Source organism: Branchiostoma belcheri, unplaced genomic scaffold (genome assembly GCF_001625305.1).
Source record: "Branchiostoma belcheri isolate BF01 breed outbred unplaced genomic scaffold, Haploidv18h27 scaffold1, whole genome shotgun sequence".
Lineage (NCBI taxonomy): Eukaryota > Metazoa > Chordata > Leptocardii > Amphioxiformes > Branchiostomatidae > Branchiostoma > Branchiostoma belcheri.
Genome location: NW_017802379.1, coordinates 1,471,744 through 1,493,831, shown reverse-complemented (window position 1 = coordinate 1,493,831; position 22,088 = coordinate 1,471,744). Strand labels below are relative to the sequence as shown.

At 45.4% G+C, this 22,088-nt stretch overlaps 1 long non-coding RNA gene across 1 annotated transcript in view; it reads right to left on the bottom strand.

Annotated features, from left to right (window-relative positions):
• Positions 1–4,308: 4,308 nt before the first annotated feature.
• LOC109463766 overlaps positions 4,309–22,088 on the bottom strand; it is a 62,862-nt gene continuing 45,082 nt past the window's right edge. Inside the window, exon 4 of the long non-coding RNA XR_002139839.1 lies at positions 4,309–4,439. This is a non-coding gene — a long non-coding RNA (uncharacterized LOC109463766). The remainder of the gene's footprint in view (positions 4,440–22,088) is intronic.

The following is a 22,088-nucleotide window of genomic DNA, read 5'->3' as shown; positions in this document are numbered from 1 at the left end:
CTATCTACAGAGTAAAACTGAAGAACTTTTGATTGTTTATACATGGCGATCTTTTTTTCAAATATGGAATGTCACAGAAAGTTTAACATTTAGCATTTTTATGTGCCATTTCCAAAAAGTCGGCTATTAGGAATGTAATTCACTCATATCTTCAGGGGCGCTTCCGGAAAATGTTCTTCCTAATTATCTCCTAGAGCAACAGCGTCAAGATTTATCCCAGAACGATGGATGCTTCATTTCCAGTGGTACGTGAGAGTACGGTATGATGTCATGATTGCAAAAAATAAACCCGCTTGACGTGAATTTCGCTTATCGTCAGGTCTGCCGCGTCCTTGTACGTGAGACGTCAGGCCGCTCACGGCGGTGTGAAGAACCATTACCGTACACAGGAGCTGAGATATGAGATCTAATAAACCTAGCCTGTCTGTTTTTTATGGACAGCGGCGAGGCATGCGTCACCAAATGGATTTATATACGGGCGAGAGTTGGGGAGATATGGATAGGTGCACGTTCTGCGCGCGTTTAGGCAGAACTGTAATACAACTTTACAAAGGTAGCGTCTTCTCTGGTGAATGATGGGCGAATTTTGGGAACGGCCGCCGCTGCGCTTTCGCATTATTTGCCGTTGTTCCAAGGACGGGACCGCAGGCGGTGTAATCCCTGTCATGGGTCATACTACAGACAAAAACATATCCCGCTATCCGTCATCGCATGGTGAGGGGGATTCTGGTCTTATTACGGGATGTTCCTGCCCGTGGGACACGCAGGAAATGCACAGCGGTACCAGCCCTCCCACAACATCTGTTGCCCTGAATAGCAACCACTTTTTTTCGACGGCCTTTTCCAGTATTAGTCATCGTTGTCGTTTTTATCATGGATTCTCGTGAGAATTGGTCACAATTTGATTATCACACGTGGCGATTTAGCGACATGGAGGTTTCTCATCCCATCTAACTAATGGCTCGGGTGTCTTAACTCATTCATTCTATCCCAACCTGTCGATCCAAAACCATGTGAAGTTTCAACTTATACATATCCATTGTTGTCTCCTTGTTGTATCACGAGAAAGCTATAAAATCTACAAATATCTTAAGGCAGGAAATTGTACAGTATCTAAACTCCAACAAGCGCATAAGGCCTCTGTTACAATGTTTTCCATACTGCTAATGCTAAAGATTACTTTCTTAGAGTGGCAAACTGTACTCCTTCAGCGGACCAACTCCCTGGCATGTTTGTTTGTTTGTTTGTTTTTATTTGTTTACCCAGGGTGTACATATCGCCACTAAGGCGTTTTTCAATGTGCCCTGCAGGCATACATAAATAAAATATACAAGAAAATAACAGATATAACAAAATGATAAGTCAACTTATAAGTACAAATTAAAGTCAACTTAGTACAAATAAAAGTAAAAGTACTATATAATGCCGCAACTCAGTAAGGTGGTAATAAAACAAACTTGTCAAACCAAGAGCCACAACTCATAGTAATTAAGGCAATAATACAAATAATACAAATGTTACCTGTCTATTTGGCAAATTTCTACTCTTTCCAACCACCTCTGAAGCCTGATAGAGGCTAGCTAAGGATATCGAGACAAAATCACAGAGCAACAGTTAGCCCCCCGGGCTAGTGTTCTCTAGTAGTAGAGTAAGCCAAACAGAAACTGCACTGGAGAGACGTTAAACACGCCGGAGTCATACATCTGCTTGGAGATTAATGGCTTGCCTATGCCGTGATGTAGTTTCCCTAAAGGACAAGGAGGCGGGAGCTCTCACACATTCATTAAGCGATATAATCCACAAATAACGCCCGTCCATTACGCACGACGTCGAGCGAGCAGATCGATCAAAACCCCGCGGCCTCAGTCAGACTCCACAACAACGGAGCGCGAACAAACGCCACGTCAGGAAGGTGCATCAAGTGCACCGAGCTAACGCCTTTAGTGGGTGTAAAAATAGTACGAATCTGCAAAAACGGTTGGATCATAACACAAGTGCATCAAAGCTAGTCTTCACCAAGCTCTGGATGTAAAGAATGGTACAAACTGACAAAAATGGTTGAATGACCTGCCATAGAAACAAGCCCGGGAAATAACGGCTAACTAGCTAGATTCTTTGACACACAATGCACAATTTCGGCTACTATTTACAGCTTTCGTGACCACAGTAAAGCTGGCTTCACCAAGCTACTTTAATGGATGTAAGAAAAGTACAAATTGACCAAAATGATTGAGTGATTTGCAAGAAAAGCTAGCCGGGAAAAGGGACAACTAACTAGCTAAATGCGCAGGAAATGCAAACACAAATTTGCCTAATATTTAGTTTTTCTTGACCGCCAAATTAGCTTGATGGATTGAGTCTAGACCAAAGCCTGAGAAAGAAGACAGTAAGGTTCCACAGAGGCATCACCCACGGTTGACTTACACCACCTGTCAGCACAGAGCGCACACAGCGGCGCCGCCTGTACCGCAAATGGGCAGTCAGCGCGGCTCACACTGTTGAAGTGGCGGTACGAGGGGACAACAAAGACAAAGGGATGCCACTGCCACTCTAAAAATACAGACACATTCCTAGGATAGTGATACCCTGAGCTGTGCATTTACACCTGTTCGGGTGGCATCAAAAACTACAAGGACTCATATGAGATGTAATACAAAACGTGTGAAACGTACACGTATTTTTCTTCAGACAGTAAGTAATAATGATATGCACTCATGCTACACGCTACACACGCAGCCTGGCAAACTTAATTCGCTGCCTCCTTTTCCCCACGAATGCGTAGAGAACTTTCGTGGCGCGCAAATGGTCTTAACACACTTACAAGTACAATATTGGGCTTAGAACGGCGCCCACTTTACATTCGCGGCTTTTAAAAGATTTACGCTCTTAGAATGCCAAGTTGTCATGGATGGAATAAGAAGAAAGGCTCTTGAAAGATACAGGAAGCTAGTGTATTCTACATAACCTTGAAACTACAGTGATACGGCCGGTATATTCCGTCATAGCTCAGCAAAAATATACCTATCATAGCCGAACATGTAATCTAGCTGCATTACCTTCCACTCACGGCGCTACACGCTTGTCTGAAATGTCACTATCCTGACGCATATCACCGGGGGAAAAAGACGGTAAATCTTCCCCGCAGAAATTCGTCTGTCGAGGGTTTCCCAAAACAGCGGCTCTGCTAACCTGTAATCCCAACTCCCTGCTAGTTCATTACGGAAGCTCGTAGCTGTAAATGTCATCTGTAACTATCTTATGCATATTTGTCAAGAGATGTCGGTAAATTTTCGGTGAGGGAAGCGTCCGCATCATTTTTAGCCGGACTCCACAACTGGACGTGACAGCGAGCGGGGAAGGAGAGGGGAGGTTCTATCAATCACTACCGCTTTACGACTACTTTCCAATATCTACCGGTCCTGGTTACGGGACGCTGGGAGCGTACGGTAGGAATTTGTGACATTTTGAGTGGAAAAGTCAAACTGAAATTGGAAGAGCATTGCGAGAGACTCCCAGTGATTACGAATGTGGAAGTACGGAGGTAGGCATATGGCAACATAGCATGCTTGTTTGCGCTCTCCGCGCACCGTGGATTAATATTATCGTTCATCGCAATTATAACGGGATAAAAGCAGCTATTATTAATTTCATGAAGGATGATTTCGTCGAATGATAGTTCATAAATTCGCGGCGATGTCTGGCGGCGCACTCCGTCAGTGTCGGAAGGGGGAACAGGAGAAGGGGAGGTCGGATCGAACCGCGCCGCTCACCTTCTACACGGCGGGAGGCGAAACCTTAATTTTGCATGCGTTGTCGGGATGAAATATACCACCCTCCAGCACCGTGGGTCAGACTATATTGAAAATGCTGCTTAAATAATGCACATGTACGGGCGGTGTGTGATTATATAATACCAGCGGCGTATATATGCCCGTGAGCTTGAGCGCTACATGGGATAAATAAGCTCTAAGCTTGGCTACATTCGAGCTGAAATTACGTGATTGCAGTGCGCCGGAAAAAAAGATCAATGCACTTGACAGATAAACATGATGGGTTTAATGAAAATTGCAGGAGAGAGGTACTTTTGGGAGCGGGGAACGTGAATAAAGCTTTCATAGAGTCAAACTCCGATTTCTAGCCGAACCGTCGGTCAATACGAGAACAACAGACAGAGGCTTGCGGGGCGCAAATGGAGCGAAACATGACAAGTGGTTTGGCGAACCGCGCTCGATGTAGGAGAAAATGGGCAGCTGGACTACAATATAGTGTGCAGATGAGCAGGGGAAATGGTTTAAATCTTACCTGGGCATCGCCGTTCAGGACCGCGACCCTCCCCGGGCACTGCTCCGCCTGCCCCCGCGGACAGGAGGTCAGCAGCACGGCGACCAGGACGGAGAGGACGGCAGGACAGCGGCGGGGTCTTCCTCCCATGGCTTCTTCTGGAATAGAGACAGAGAAAACGGAGCCGTCGTTACACATAAGTAAAGGAATTCAATTCTGGGATAACAAGGTCGCTAAATGAACCCGAAATTGAGTCAATTACGAACCGCGCGCGCAGCACACCAACGTCTGCTCCTAATGGCAATACCTGATGTGGGGAAAATGTAGAAAACGGTCCGCCAGGGTTAGAACAACTCTATCAATCGACGCGAGATCCCACGATTCCGACGCTCGCGATAAAGCGTAGCTTCTCGACTATGCGTTTGGCTATGTGTCAAACCAAATCGTCGGCGTGGAATGAACATACAGAGAAGTCAACCTAATGCGAGGCAGGAAAAGAGCATCACGCCCTGTGATGTAACGAACATAGCCTCGTCGAGGCCCTCGATAAAAACCGCACAATCTCGGATACACCACTACGGTCACCATGGATAAGAACAACTGACGGACAGTATATATCGGAAGCGACGCACCCGCGATGTACTCCAACACTAGCGCTGGCCTGTTAGTTCCTGACGCGGTCCGATACCTGTCATCACATCAGGAGAACGGCAGAGCGCTGCTGCAGCATTGTGAACCTCTACTGTTGCTCCGGGCTGCCCGGCTTTCTGTGGACTGCTCGTACTCCGAACCTCCCTCCCGAGGGGAGAGCGACAAATGGGAGCCACAACAAAAGCATGTGTCGGGCCGGCGAGCCTGTGTCGAATCGGGGACCGCCTTGATCGATCTGACGCTGAATGAAGCTGTTTTCTCCTGCCGAGCCTGCTGAATCGGACGATTCCATCAGGTTTCGCTAGAGGGGACCATCCCAAAGATAACGCGTGGCGATCCCATCGCCCAATGATACAACCCAATACGCTGTTTAACGAATGGGGGAAGAGCTAGAAGAGAACACTGCTATTGCGGTGGGGAAGAGTACATGGTAGAATGTATATGTTAGAATCGACCCACGATCTGTCAGTCATCCAAAAGTTATGCATAGAAATACATCATTTAAGTAAGATGAGCGCACAGCGATATTGTGTAACACGCCATTCAACCAATACAGCATCGGGAAAATGGAACATTTTGTTGTCACTTGAATGTGCGCCTTATCATAATGGAGAATTAGATCCCAATAGTGTACTTAATGTTGTTTACACCTTCGAGAACTGCTACCGAAGCACAAACGTGTCGTTTGCGGGTTTAGGCAATGGAAAATGAAACAGTCACTTCAGTTCACGTGTGCACCTTATCATGACTAAAAGGAGTATGAATCCCAGTAGTGTCCTTGATGTTGTTTACCCTTGTAGAACTACTGCAGAAGCACAAACGTGTCGTTTGCGCTTTTAGGTCGAAAGTCATATGGCCTAAAACGACCTAATTTTGTCAAGAGAGTCAACGGAAGTGTTTGAGTGCTCCTGGTGACTTCCATTGTGAGTAGAACTTTTTTTGAAAAAAAAAAGAAGACCATCTGGCAGGAGGCATTTTGTGTTCTTAGAGGGGCGTCATGATGCCGCTGTAATTCAGTGCAGTTAATAAGGGTGCACAAAAGGCGGGGTGCTAACGGGGGCCGGGACGACATAATGGTCGCCTGGTCACGCCGATTCCGCCCGGCTATGGTCTCCCGGGAGACGTGATGTCTCTATCACCGACAGGAGCTGCCGTTTGGCATCCTCAAAAGGCTCATTGTGAGCACGAGAACACTGATTCGGGGGCGATTAGAGACGCCCGGGACAGAGGAACCAAGGCACGAACAAACGCCGGGGTCGGGGGTGCGCGGGGCCGGTGGGAACGGGCGGCAGCCGCGGTGTGTAAAGACGCGGTGATGGCTTCATTTCGGCTGACAGCGGCCGGCAGCGCCCACCCACGTCCCCGGCAGATGATGTACCGCTCGTGTCGCGGCCTGGTAAATGGAGGTCGCGCTACATATTGCCGGAGCATAAATGAGTTGACGCGGGCGCGCGGCAGTAAAGGAGACAGACGGATGGAACAGGGTTAATAAGACCGATAATGGTCCGGCCGGGGCTCCGCCAGCCAGGCACGGACAGGGGAGCGGCAGGCGGGAGGAGAGAACAAAGGACAGGTGACGCAGGGATGGACGGATGGAGAGATGGAGTGAAGAACGGACAATGACTTGAAAAGCCAGACGATGTAGCATTGTCAGCAGCCTTGAAGGGTCGTTTTTCATGCTGTTTTCTGATAGCCTCGAGTACCAAACTTCTAATGCCGTTTTTGTACCTATTACGTACTGTTGCCTACCATGGCCTGATGTCGGGAGTTTTCTTTAGTTTTGGTGTAAAAACGACAACCGCAAAGCCATTGCTCCCCTGCACATCATTGGCAACAGCGTTGGGCAGGAGAGGGAGAGAGAGCAGACTAACTCGCAACGTCGACGTCGATTAATCATTTAATGGATATCTTTCCCCATATGTTGTCCCACCGCTGATAAATAGAAAAGAAGATCAGCGATATATGCAGGTTCACTTAATACAGCGACGTTAGCTATTGATGTAACCTTTGCGAATATCCCCACATGTTATAAAGTTCTCCAGGAGCATTAAAGCAGTTAGAAGTCAGACAATCGATATGAAAGGTGCCAAAGTCACGTCCATAGCCAATTGGCCGCGGACCTGGCGGGAAAAAGCTGTCTCGGCGGCCATTTTGTAACTAAGGAGGATTCTATCGTCTGCGTCTGGGCGTATCGGTGAGAGCAGTCTGAGCAGATGCCTGGGCCAAGCTGTCGCGACCAACCGTAGCGCTACAATCTGCAGATCTGTACATTCTTATTATAAAATGTTCTGGGTGGACAATAATACATAAAACGGTCGATAATTCACAGGCTTCTTTCCTCAGTAGGCGCGCGGTACCGGAATCCAAGATCAGGGTGGGGTGCCAAGCTTTGCGCGATGTAAAAAAAAACTCGCGGCAATGGCAGAAGGTTCAAACAAGAACAAGAAAATTCTAGCAACAATACCAGCGCAGTTTGACGTACTTGCGAGACAGATAATTCCTTTCTTCCTCCTAAGACTTAGCCATTGTTTGTAAATTTGGATCCAGAGCTTTGATTCGATCGTAAAGTTTGATTAACTTAAGATCATACAAGCATTTGCCGTCAAGAATTTCACCACGTACAGTCTGACTCGCAATGCAGATTCTTATCACAGAGGGGCTCACGAGTAAGCAATAGTGAAAATAGTTGCCAATATCTCTTATTGTTGATGGCGCAATGTGATACCATGGAAGCTGCATATATCTAACGTTTAAGTGCCCTTTTAACTGTTAAGATTTGTTGTGATATGAATGCACGTTACCAAGAGGTGTTCTCATAAACTCCAACAAATTACAGCCACACAGTCACAGGAGGACAAAAAAGGAAGAGAATGATACTAGTAGATAAATCAGATAAGTATATTTTGGCACTAAAACTTATCGACTAGGACTAGGAGTGTTAAGTTAAGAAGCTGAGAATGTTACTGCTTCAAGTTTTTTAATCGTTAAAGTTTTAGCCATAACGCGCGCGGTTTGAGTGGCATATACGGTATATCATCACGACAAGACCGGCAAAATATACACATCTCGGGTCAAGTGATACGTCCCGTTTTAATGCGAGTCCTAAATTACATATGAAAGCCGGCTTGGAAGAGTGAACGCTACCATCTGTCGTGTCTTTTATCCGCTAGACTTCTCGGGACACACGCGGTATACATCACAGCACGGGGGATATGTTTCCAGGCTGCCGCTAGGTACGGTAGTGCTATGGGTCTGACTGCGAGGATCGGTAGTAGCTTTTAGACTGATGACGTTGTCTGAGCAAATGCCTTTCAAATGCACTAAATGATGATAACGTCTCAAATTGTCACAACAAAGATATCCGAGTTTGGGGAGGGGGGCAATATATCTACGTTTCTGATACTTTCAGTAATGCAAATACTGCATCCCCTCACAATGCGGAAAGTTTCACCATTTGACATGCTGTGTATGCGCTAAGGCGCTTTCCAAGAAAGGCGTTGTGTCATCAGCCTTATGGTAACCATAGATCACGGTGATAGCTGTTCTCTACAGAGAAGGTGCTTTGTAAAAAAACATATTACTCATGGCAGCCAATAGTTCACAGTGGACAGTTGTGGTAAGGTTTGTATCATTTAACATGCTGAGAATGCGATTTTATGAAACGCACTGTGGCATCTGGCGGTCTTTAGGGAAATATGGTTCATACTTGTAACTGTTATGGACGAGGAATGTGCATTATACGTGGCAGCCGATAGTTCACACTGGACATGAACTTGAAAAGGTTTTCTGTGGAGACCTGAATGTGGGTCTAAATATAGGCCGCAATGCATGCAAATTCACAGTCAGCAGAAGAACAACAAATCAAACGTACAAGCTTCTGGCCAGCGAAGTTTCCTATCTCAAAAGTTACAGACGGAAGAATGTTGAAATGTTAACGCACACATTTTCGTGCTGATGAACATTGGGACCATGCTGGTAGCACAGTACTTAAACTGTGACATATCGCACTGCTATGCCAATAAGCTTTAATGGCAGACAAAGAGCCGCCTTTGTATCAAGCTCTTAGTCATCATAATAGCTCTCTGCACGCCTTTTTACGTTGTATTCTTTTATTCGCTCTTCCTCGTCAAATGGGGCCGCAATTGTGAAGATACAGGCAATTCAGCCTCTTCAATTGTAGAAGTAGAAAACACACAGGGTCCCCATAAGACTTGGCGATGTCAAATTTAGACGCATCGTCAAGTGTATGAACGGGAATGGCTGCCGATACTGCACCTCAGAGGCTGGCTGAATGAGCGACCTGGGGAGTTCTTCTATTAGAGGCTGCTGATGGTGATGGTTTCCTGGTTTGGCGCTACGCCAAGTGCACGGAGAAAGATAAGGTTTGAGAGATAAAACGTTGAGTAGCTCGTCCGAATCCCTAACAGTGTACAGTGGACTGAACAAAAGTTCGTGTAACGTTAATCACATATTGGCTCATATACAGAGGTAGATAACGGTTGGAAATCATGTTAGTGTTTGGGGAAGGTAGTATAGCCCTTCAAATTAGCTGTTTCGAGGATTATAACCAAACACATTCATAACACACACTAATCACCACAGTAATTTACCAGTCATTCTACACCTGCAGTTGATTGCTCTCAACGAGTCAATTGTGATTTCACGATGACATATAACTCCTAAACCTCGACGATTGCAAAAGCCGCAGAAGATTCCAATGATTGTTTTTTTTACGTACAAGAACAAGATAGATGACTGTTGCCCTTCCTAAATGTACTGAAGTGGCGACCGCTGAGCGATAGTTGAGCGACAAACAAATCGACTTAGTAGTTGAAATGAATCTCATTATGTAAGCGTACTTTGTAAGTTTTGTTAACGTTACCTTTCATATCATGCATCATGGATCATATTCAAATCATAAACTCGGAGGTCATACAAAATCCAATTTTGGTTGCTCAGCGGTTTCCATCCAATGGAAAAGTGGCCTCACGAAAACGCTCCTCAAGATTTCTACACAAGATCATGCTTACATAAACCCGTGTTTACCTAATAGCCTAAACACGCGGGAGTACCGGGAGCTGTAGGACTGTAATCAGCCGTACACAGAGATATCGGATACCCGTAAAAGCACTTCGATATGCATCGGGCGAGATTCGCCTCTTCATCATTATCAGTAATGCCACAGCGCGCCGCTACATTCATGCGCATTTACGTCTCCCAGTGTCTTAACTGGTGAAGGAAGAAGAGTTAAGATACATTCATTTACATTTAAATCTTCCAAAGTCTGAACAAGAGACGCAAGGAGGCTTAAGATACATCCATTTACATTTCCATCCTGTAGTGTCTTAACTGGGAGACATTTACATACTCCGCTAGTACTGCCTTAACAAGGTACAGAAGAAGACTAAGCTGCCTTCATTTACATGTGTATCTTCCCGTGCCTTTGAAGAAGGCTTAAGCTGTATTCATGTACACCCACGTCATCCAGCGTTTTAATCACGGACGGGAAAAGCCTCAGGATGTTTCTAGCGCCTTAGCCAGAGACAGAAGTCTGTCTAATGCAGTACGTCTTTACATTAAATATTATAGATTTAGAAGATCCAAATTCACATATAAAATTCGCAAAGTGAGCTGAGAAATATTTGGTCGCGGCCTCTAGAGGAAAGAGGTGTAAGTGCCACAAGTAGATTCATAAGGGGTCCCTAAGCGCGGCACTCTCATATCCATCCGGAGTTATTGTATTGTTCACAGCGAGCGAACTTCAATTGAAGATGAGATTTATATTCGCGCTTATATGATGGTGACGCACTTGTCCGTAACCCTGCCCATCCAGCCGTTACGACGCGCCAGGTCCGAGCCAGCGTTCCGCTCCCCGCTCAGATATTCTATCGGCGTCATTTTCCGGCTGATGAGCGTATGGCTTTCCAATAACAAAGGCTGGAAAAGCGCGCTTAAGAGCCGCATTAGCATTCAAAAGACCGCCTCCGGATTGTGTTCTCGTGTCTCCACCCCGAGGAAATCAGGCGGGATTACGGGCCAAGTTGTACGGGCATCAGCGCAAGGTTACCCTAATCCCACATCAGACATGTGTACTCCTTAATTCTGCCGGGTTCGTGGCCGGATTAATGAAGTATGGATTGACGAGACAAATCCAATTGACCCGGGTAAACAGGGTTGGAAAAGGGCAATCGAGTTTCGTGTCTCTTTCTCCTCTTGTTGGTCTTTTTCTTGACCATTCCATTACGTTTCATAGATTTTATTTTGGCAACGTTCCTCTTTTTTTTCTTATTCTAGTTGCGATTTCTTATCTTACCCACTTGTTTACATTCCTGGGCACGTTTTCATGTCGTTTTTTTTCAGTTTTACAAATGAAATTAGTAATTCTAGTATTTGCTTCGACTTGTTCAAACATTAACGTACTTGCTCCTGCCTTTTTTAATGTCAACATTAATTCGTAGTTATTTTACATTCTCTGAACATACACACATGATTCTGTCTTATCCACTGTTCCTTCGCGACCTTCAATCTTCAAGAAGCTCCATCTTTCATGCACCTCTGATTGTTTCATCCCGAAGACGTCGTAGCTGATTCCGAGACATGGTACTTAACGTCTTGAGCTCAGGTTTTTCTTTTAGTACAAGTGATGGTGACCTTGACTAGACAATAACACGGTGACCTTGGCGTTATTGCCCCCTTGGACATAATCACAGGAACGTTCGCTATGGATTAGCTCGGTAAATATTGTAGATGGTATCTATTTATCTTAGGGGCGGTCGGTTCAAGGCTAGGGCGGCCAGACCAGCTGTAAATTATCTTTTCTTGTCTTTTGCTGTGTGTTGCCGCTTGTAATTTAACCTGTCAATTTAACTTGTAGATCCAATAAACGTTCCTGACAACTACTCACCAAGTAGAGAAATCACTGTAAGAAATCACAGTAAATCAGTTGTAATCTTAATATCCAACCTCTGATTGGAGAGCACAATAATGAAGGCAGCTGAAATCAGCCAAAGTCGGTGAGGAAATTGACAACGGATTGTGCAAAGATAAAGAACTCTAAATACAGATCCAACTGTTGTAAGGTATGGATTTACATCAAAATTGCTTTGCAAATCCATCAGTTTCTCGCGCCAGAGGTTTGAGGAAGTAGATCATTTCTACGCTTAAAGGAGGCTAACGGTCAGCCCAAAATGAAAGTTTATTGGATCAACAGATAATATACTTACAACAACGACTCCGCCCAAATCAGATTAACGTCTGTGGGAATATGTCTGCCCGAATTCGGCCCTATAACACTCTTCCTCGTCAAAGATCGATCACACGACCCGACAAACTCATTATTGGACATTTATGTGATATTCGTTTTCCATTTCCTCTTCATTTTTGATGAAACCAAAATCGATTCGCTCCGGAAAAGAACGTTTCCTGTGCACAGAGGCTAAGCCAACAGTGCCGGCGCGCAACCCCTGATGAACTTGGCACAGAATTATGCTCTCGTCCTTGAGAATAATGCATTTGCCGTGATTGCGCTTTTAACACCCCGGAACGATTAACGACAAACATGATTTTTCCCAGTCAGTCGTTATTGGCAGGTCTTACTGCTGGGATCCGTTCGAGAGAAGATTTCAATTAACACCTATCTCCCGTTGTTGTGAGCTCAACACTCGTGCGCTGTCAGTGGAAACTGCCTATTGCGTTGACGTGTGAGTATCTTGGCTGTCATGAATTTGAATCCTTCATTTAAAGAAAGCTAACACTAAGGCAACTTTCAAGAGCAATGTTTCAACAGATTTCCCACACCACATTTATGATTTACCCATATCAATAGTGAAAATCTATTCTTCTTAGGAGACGTTACCAAATTGTAGTTAGGACTGGCAACTTCAGAAGTACAATTTCAAGGCTATGGTCTCCGACTCTGTGGGTGGGGTTAGTGTTATCTTTAGTGTCCTACCTTTCTTTTGTTTTCTTGCTCTCATTTGGGAGTCATTTGTTTTAGCATGATCTAGGGAATCATGATCAACTGTTGTTTGCTTGTTTGTTTCTCTGGGGGAATTGTTTTCCATTTCCTGAACATATTTTCCAAACAGTTTCTCTCAAGTCAGAAGTCAGACGAAGCTCCCCGTCTACCCGATGGGGGAGCAGACTTAACAAGGCCGGGGACTTGGCGTAGCTCCGGCAATTACAACAGGAACAGCTCTTAACCATGGCTGATACAGCGTGAAATGGCGCCAAGACCCCTGACACCTCACGCGAGGGCGCGCGGGGCGTGATGATTTCCCTGTCCTTGGTGCTGAAAGTTCTGTAGGTGAGACCTGCTGTAATTGATTACCGAATCCGCGCGCTGTGAAGGATGAATATCGCACCAGTCTGACATGACTTTGCGTACAAGTTACATAACCAATAGCGAAAAGGTGAAGCGTGAAAAATATGAGTTCTCACTGTCAGCTATGTTATTTTAGTCCCTCTTGGTTTCAAAAACTTTTCCCGTACTTATTAAGGTGGCAGGGTTCCAGTTAATAAATTTCGACACCTTCAATATTTCATGCTACGTTAGTACTTTATCCTTCATACTGCGTGATGGACTTTTTATGAAAGAGGCCGTAAGGTATTTAGCCGCTAATGCTAGTCTAGTAAAATAATCTCCTGCTTTATGAGAATAGCATTATGTGATAAGAGAGTGATTTGTACTATTCATCATTCTGAAGTAATAATAATTCCCCGTCTTATTAGGCACAATGATGACGACACCATTTAGGCATCAAACACATGCAGTGCTGTACGCTTCCTTCATGTACGTTATCTACTTATTCATATGCATTTATTTATTTATTAGTTTGGCACAGTCAGGGCAGACCAACTAGCCTGCGGCTATTGCAAATAAAGGGCCATCTCTACTAACAAAGACAAGACTGCACAATGGAATTTGACAGAGATAGCGCTAGCATAACAATCCATAACACTATTTTAAGCACATTAAAATCATTGTATATAAAATATATAGAGATATATTATGTTCTTTGAGACTGAACAAGGTAACGTTTTATCTATCTCTTCCACAGTTTCTTTGCGTTCCAGATTAACATTGACAGGTGCACGAGAGGTAAATATCCCCCTCAACAAACTACATGACGTTTTAACCTGTTTTCCCCCAAATGACTCTGCCTGCCCGACTTTATCGTCCGTTCGTCTGGCCAGAATGATAAGACCTGTAACGGCCGTTATGATTCCAGCCGGCCGGCGGTCCGGTTACGGCCGTGTGTCTGACCCGCTGGCTCCTCCCCGGACAAATCCGCGCGGGGTTCACCGGGGATCTAACCCTGTCGTTACTACATCTGCGAGCCAGAATCAGTCGGGTGCTCTGTGTTCAATCTGAAATTTCACTTCGGCCATTGTGGGTGTAATCTGCAACCATAGTAGTTAACATGAATTTTAGCGGGAGAAGCTTCATAAACAGAAGCACTGAATATGTGCCAGGTATTTGTGGTCCAGGAAGAAAACAGAAAACACCACCTGAATTTGTTACACAAAGTCAAAGCTCGTTTGTACTCGTTTCTGTCTATCAACCATCCCATCACTACATCCATTACCTGTTTGCAAATTCAATCCAGCTTTAGACAAACCAACTTTCCGCATTCATAATTCGGAGCTTGTTGGTTTAAATTTATCCATTAACGTCAGAATCTATTTGTATTTAGCTTACGAGCGGCCTTAACCCATGATCAGATCTCCACGCGCGCGGCGACAGGCGAAACACCCATTTGCCACACGTCATCCCGATCTTCGCCCCTCATCAACTCATCTGCACACCGCAGTCATTATTGCTTTGTTAAGTAATCAGGAGACTTAAAGCATTATCGGGATTATGACTTTGTAATAATGCTCGGTAGATAAACAGATATCTTACCATGGGCAACGTGACAAGCGTGGGGAAACTTAACTTCGCGCATTTCAATCACAAAAGTATATACGATTAATACTAGATAAAACAAGACCTTGCAATGAGAGCGAATGTTTCACACAACCAGTAAACCAGCTTTAGGCCTGTCTCGTCAGTTTCTTGACGGAACGAAAAAGCTGCGTACAATCAGTTTGATCCACACACATTGATAAGTGTGATGGGTTCTTTAACGTACTCGAAATGTGGATCTCCTCAAACAAGGGGCATGCGACTTTACCTTATATCCAAAAGATGTCAACTAACAGCCTACCGTAGAAACAATGGTATAAAAATGATGACGGTCGCAACGAAAGACCAAAGAACGCAATATACGGGGGAAACTAATTCAACGTTTTCTTGACTTCAAACATACCTCTTCGTGAGAAACCGCCAAGTACTAGTAATATCGGCGAGGAAATGGAGTGAGTTCCGACTCAGCCTTGAGACACGCAAGCAGAAAATTGCATCGGGAAAGTAGACATCCATCTCAGGGCCGTGCCTGCCACATTCCGTCGGCTCCGTCCGGGAGTTGCGAGGTCCACGGCGGTTAATGTGTGCGCGTACTGCAGGCTTGACTCGCCTGGCCCATACCTCTTGTAGGCGCGCTCCACCTCTCGTCTTTGCGATAATTATTATTCACCACGGCGGCGGAGAATGTGAATATGCTCCTATGGCAGACTGCCAGGGAAGTGTTAATGCCAATTTCCCGACTTTGCTCAGGGGGACACTGAACACGTCAGATTCAATGGGCAGGCTGCGGATTGACGGAGGGCCTGAATGGCGGCGGGCGGACCGTAAGTCTGATAGAATAATGGTTATCAAAATACTCTCCCCCAAGGCGGAGGCCTGCCATTTGCCATAACAATCAGAGAGGCTATTGCGGGGGAAATGTAGGTGAATTGCCGTCGGCAGGGTGATTTAGTCGGTACTGAAGGCCCCGTCTTTACAGCTCCCTTATTCCCGGCATCACTCAGCACCTGATGCCGGGGTCGTCAAGTTTACCGAGGGCGGGCCTGATGAGGCCATTACGCGCTAAGCATCAGTCTATTCTTTCTCCGGAATATCCTGTTATTGGTTAAGAAACGGCGCTGCGTGGGGAGTGTAATGAAAAGGGGTACGTCTTTTGCCGGCGGTTCTTCTTCCCAGATTGCCGCCCAGCTGTCAAATGTGTTCCGGCTCATTGGATTCGTTGTCGACAAATAAGACAAACGGGTCAAAACTCGGTGCACATAGTATAGATAACGTAGATTTCATACCTCCGGGAGATATCTAAAGTTTTCCTGAAGTTATTGGCACAAAGAAATGGTATGACATACAACTGTAATTACAATAAACATAACCATCTACAAACCTGTAGACTTTAACTTATTCGTAATAAACCTGACAATATCATGTTCACTTCTAAAGATACATATAACTGCAGTAACAAACGAAACCGCTAGGAGGTCTTAACACAAATATCACGATTCCAAGCTATCGTCTTTGTGATAAACAGGTCAAAACAAAGAAACGGCAATTAAGCTGCGAGATGGAGGAAAGAAACAAGCCAAACAAACATCAATACATCATAAAGAGACGTAGGCGTGAGACGTAGATGTATGAGATGAGAGGAAAACTGAAATGATACACAAAGATTGCTTAGAGGACGCGGAGAAATGCGTTTCATCCCTTGAGTTAACGAAGGATTGTATTTCCCAGTGAATCATTCCCGACAAAGCTGCTTACACGATAACGCAGTCCCAGAAACTATTCACAGCTCTCCGGATCTCGCGGACGTGCGATGCGCGGCACGTTCCCACAAGACCGGATTCGAACGTCAGACTCCGCACTAATTGAGGCCTCTCCACAGGTCACTGCCAAGGTCAAGCTCGTACTTAAGAGATATTAGCGTAATTCTGCTCAAGCTCGCCCAGAAATTGAGGTTACCTACTATCGGGGAGAACGCGGGAGTGCGGACTAATGCCGGCCGACCTTACGTGTAGTACCGGGCCGTGTTCTACACGCATCTGGTTAACCCGAGAGGATAAAGGAGATATATGCACACATTGCTCCGGACTCGGACAAGAAACGTGAACTAGGAGATGTATGGGTCTGGGTACTGTAACGGACGGGGCAATAAAGACAGGCTAAATGTGGGTAAATGCAATGTAGTGCCTCAATAAAATCTCACGTAAACTGCAAGTACGGGACGTAACAGGATAACAAACGTCGCCAGGCCACTAAACCCCGCGCGACTGTCGGAATATGGTCCTATTAAGGAGCACGGGGAAATGGAGAGGCTGTAAAGAAGCCGACGTCCTTTAAGTTTGAGTTTGCCCTTGCGGTTCGTACCCTTGACCTTTCCGTCCCATGAAGCAGATCCTCCGGACTACCTCACAAACGTGACTCTCACTTTCACTCATCTCCGAGATCCCCTCAGCTACGTGAACAGAAACACTTTCTCACGCGCAGAAAGCTCGGCGATAACATCTTTATCCTCCATAAATATTCAGCGTCCTGGAAAGACCTTTGCGCCCCGAGATGCGGCCGGAACCCCCGGCGCTTTGTCCGTCTTTATCAAGGAGGATGAATACGCAAAGACGCTTGCCGAAATAATTCGATCTAAGTCGTCAGGTATCAGTGATAGGTCCGGCATTCAAAGCCCCGAACGCCATCGGGATTCAGGACGCGTCCTGCGGGAAAGACCTCTTTTAAACCTCGGAACGTTTACTCAAGAGGTCACAGGGATATCGCCCATTGGTGTCATCCTGACTATTCAACCCTGGAATCTGCCGTGTTCGTGTATTTGCACAAAGCGTGCGTTTCCTCTGTGTACCACAGCTGCAGGGTAGGCACCCATCCCCAGGATTATACTTTCTTTATCTTATCAACAACATAAATTCGCGTCATTTGCGAGCCAACGACCGACCCGCGCAGTCTCGCTGCAGCGCGAGTTTGCTGAACTACGAAACTTTCCAACAATGACAGGCCACACGGGCCTGGGCGCCAGCCAAGCTCCGTTAGTCATGTCGGCATTCTCCGCGTGTTTTATCTATCCCTTATCAACCGTGACGGGGTACGGTACCTCTGGGCTATCCCTCCATCCTATCCCACTTGTTCAATCTCCCATTTTATTTTGAAAACTGTACCCAAGCGTACTCCGAATTTACGCACTAACAGCTCTAACAAGGAAACCGGGGCTGTGTAACAGCTAGCAGCGCGGTGTAAAACAACTATGTTATAGTCGATTAACGTCAGACTACATCAGGCCAGTCGTTAGAACTTGGCAAAACTTCCTAATCACTTTAATGCCTTTTCTGCCCTCTACACCTAAGGTGAAGCATAAGCCTAATAAGAGCCATGCTTTAGACAAGATCTCTTAACAACGTCTTGATAACCTTATCTAGAAGGATCATGTAATGAACCTTAAGAGAGGATTTAAAGACGTGCGTCATGCTTAAGTACCGCTAAGTAAGGAGGATGCTGTGAGTAGTTCGTTAAGATCGAGAGGGCAACATATGCAGCAGCACGGATTTTCTGCAACATGGGAAGGATGACTTAAATACTTTGTAAGTACACGGAACCGTAGCTATCCTATTACAGCCGGGTTTATCTATACTAGTATCTGTATGTGTTTTTACCAATGATTTCTGCCAACAATGGCGTGTGCGATTGACGTACTAATCTCTAGATCAACACTGGTGAAAAGAGAGACAGACAGACAGACAGACAGACAGACAGACAGACGGGGAGGGAAGGAGGGAGAGAAGGACAGACAGAAACAAAGAGGGAGAAAGAGAGATACACAGATAGAGAGAGAGAGGGAGAGCAAGAAACAGAAAGAGCGATCCGGGCTATAGCACAAGATAAGCACGCTCGCATATCTACAATCTACCTAGTACCTATCTTGTCATCGCCGCGCCATATAACAGATTTTCCCGAAACTTTCTTGGTCCACAGCCAAAGTACTGGATAAGGTAGGAAATGACTGTAATAAGGCCGTAATTACTTTAAGAGTACCTGACGTCCCTCGCGGCGATGTGTACTTGTGGTTTGCAGAGAATAGACAGACGAATCTCCTTGATGAATCATTCAACCGTCTCGGTAAATTAGACTTTGCGGAAGGAGCGTTCGTCTCGTATAGAGCCCATCCATAACCGCGGAGTCCGACTGTCGGTCTTTCCGCACATTTGGCAACGCAGTAGCCTGGTTACCAGACCTATCATGACAAAAGGCTCTCGAGTCCTACATCCTCTCCGCAAATAGAGAATGTAGGACTCGGGAGCTATAATAGGTCTGGTAACCAGGCTAACAACGCTGCAGTAGAAGATCGACAGAGGAAGGAGAAACTGTTTTAGACTCTGTGACTGAGTGCGGCGGTTTCATTCTCAGTGTTTGTCTTTGTTTGTGTTTGTTTGTTTGTGTGTCCATAGTTACTTGAATACAACAGAGTCACATGAAGTGTTAAGGGGAAATGTAACGGCAGACTGACAAGAAGATCGAATTGACGGCTACAATTGTCTTTCCGAAATCTGGAAGAAAGTGACAGACGACTATGCACTATGTACAGAATCAGCGAGGCAATCGCAACAACAAAGAGAACAATAAATTCACAAAGACTCTAAATGCTCTTCATTTCCCTAGTGGACTATCTGCAAAGTGACAGTGTGAATACATAGGCACAACAACATGGGTAACTCATTAGAACATGTCTTCTCAACGTCAGGCAGTTGAATTAATACTACGGTTGATGAAGCTATGATTTATTCTACCGCTTTAAGAGAGACGTCACTATCCTACATGGCGCCTGCACCCGATGGAGATGAATCTCGTTCCGGGTTTATCTGTACTTCACAGAGACAGTTGTGTTCTGCCAGGGCTTCTGCCGGACTGATATTATGTTTGAACGGGTGTTTTTAACACCAAGAACAATAATTCTTCCACACGCCGAACGGCTGTTAGTGTCAGGCTAAGCTGGGAAATAATACGCTCTGTCAGAGACTACCTGATCGCTAAATGATCGGTTACAGTTGAAGGTTTCTATCATGTGAGCATTCAAACTGTAAAGGCAATACTAACGTCTCAAACGGCACCTTAACAGCAATGTTTAACTCGATATCTTTCGGCATGAAATATCAAGATCTATAGTTGCTTACAGTGTATACCTGTACATTGTGTAGATGTCCGGCGCTTGAAATATGTATTAGACACGGAGCCTCTTTCTTTTTTCTTTCTCTTCGGTTGAGGTGATCCAACAAGTACAGTTTAGCAACTACGTAATACTGAAATACCATACGTTGTACTAAAAGTTGTCTCCGGAAATGGCGATTTCTGGATCCTGGATCTTTATAAAAATCGGTACGGACGCCAAACACGTCGCTGTATGGGGATGCTGTCTTTAAATACATGACCACATGCTTATTGGCGTTCATTGGAAAAACCTGCACTACTCTGGGGAGGAGAAGAGCTGTCTTGGGAACGAGGCGATCACGTGACATCGATTTGTTTGACCTGGCCACGAATTCAATGATGTGAATATGAATAGTTTGATATTGATCTCATCAATTTCCCTCTATCCTGCTGTGCAGGGTCCTAATAATTTGCTCGAGGAGGGATATCGGTCACGAAGTCAGAATGTTAATTGAAACGTGTGAATGTACGTGTTATATACTACTGTGGGGTGTGAACTACAAGATAGAAGAGTGTGTGCAGGTACAAGGGGAAAAAGTATGAGGGGGCACAAAATGTGTTCCAGTCTGTCCATTAAACTTTCCCCACAACACAATTCTGCCAGTACCTGTGTCACAGCTAGACAAGTATCTGGCCGAAGTGTCGAACATTCTCAAAGCCGACTGTCAGTCTGATCGGACCCCAAAAGCGCCCCCCTGGTGCCGAGATCTGTTCCCGTACCCAAGGTTAAGGACAGGGCGACCGATCGGAGCACAACGATTGTTCCAGCGGCTTTCCATGACTTTATGATGAAGTCCCCCTGTCAGGGGACCGTCTGTTCAGCCGGACCGAAACACGTATCGACTGCAGGGCCGGAAATCGGTGCGACACCCGAGCTGTGACGTTATCGCCGATGTCGGTCTCTAACGCGTGTTTAGGGGCTGGCACAGTGGTTAGTGATCCTGCTTTTGGACCGTGAGGCCGGAAGTTCGAAATCCAGTAGTTGTCGCCCACCCGACTTGCACTCTACCTGTCACCAAACCTGTCAAAAAGAGCTCTAGGGGAATTTTATCATTGAACCTAATACACAGTGCCTGTCCTTCCAGTCACGACCAGTTAAATCAAATCCTCTTGAGCTAGAATTTAGAATGGACTCTAGACACATTTTCTTTCTATTTGCATATCTGTGGTGGATGTTAGGTGGGGTTAGGGAAAGGCCGGTGTCTACCATAAGAAAAATGACAACCTGGTACCAGGCAACTGGAGGAGATAGGCCTCAACTAGAGTGATGAGCGTAGCTATGGAACCAGAAGCCTGCAGAGATGTTTTATCTGCCCAGCGTTCCTATAAGGCCAGGAAGAACAAGGTAGGTAATGTTTTAGTCTCCGTCTGTCGACAAACAGATGGGTAGATTGGCTGGCTGATCGACGCCCTTGTCGTGTCGCTGGGTTATTGATTAGTCGATGAATTGATGAATGACCTGGTCGATCGTCAGCTATATTTGCCCGGCCGTCTGTGCTAGTTGTACCGCCCGCTAATGGGATGCTACCACCCCTAAATGGGAGAGACATACTGCTCTATAAACGGGTAACAAAACATCTGTTAAACGAACGTTTGGGCCATTGATTGTTTAACACGACAACGTGTGTCTGAAACCACGATATTTGCAGTACCACATGATATTATAAGGAACCATCTTGGATGAGAAATTTGAATTCTTCCACGGTTTACAAAAGAGACTCCTTCAGACATAACTTTAGACACAGTTTCAGACAAGATATGTAGATTTTGAAGTTATTTTGTACTGAGTTTTAGTGTTCTTTTATCTTGGTATTTGCAATTAACCTTCGGGGAGAAGTTGAAAAGCTGTGAACTATTCTCTATGCCCCCATCACACAGAATAGCTATCAAGTCACTTTTGGAAAATCTTGCAAATGGCTTACCGTATTCTCATGAAGGCCCACCAACAACGTAATCAATAAAAGTAGTGACGTGCGGGAAGTCCCAAACTAGCGATAACCTATTACGATTTTGTCATTCAATTAAGGAGTAATATCCAAATGATAGGCAT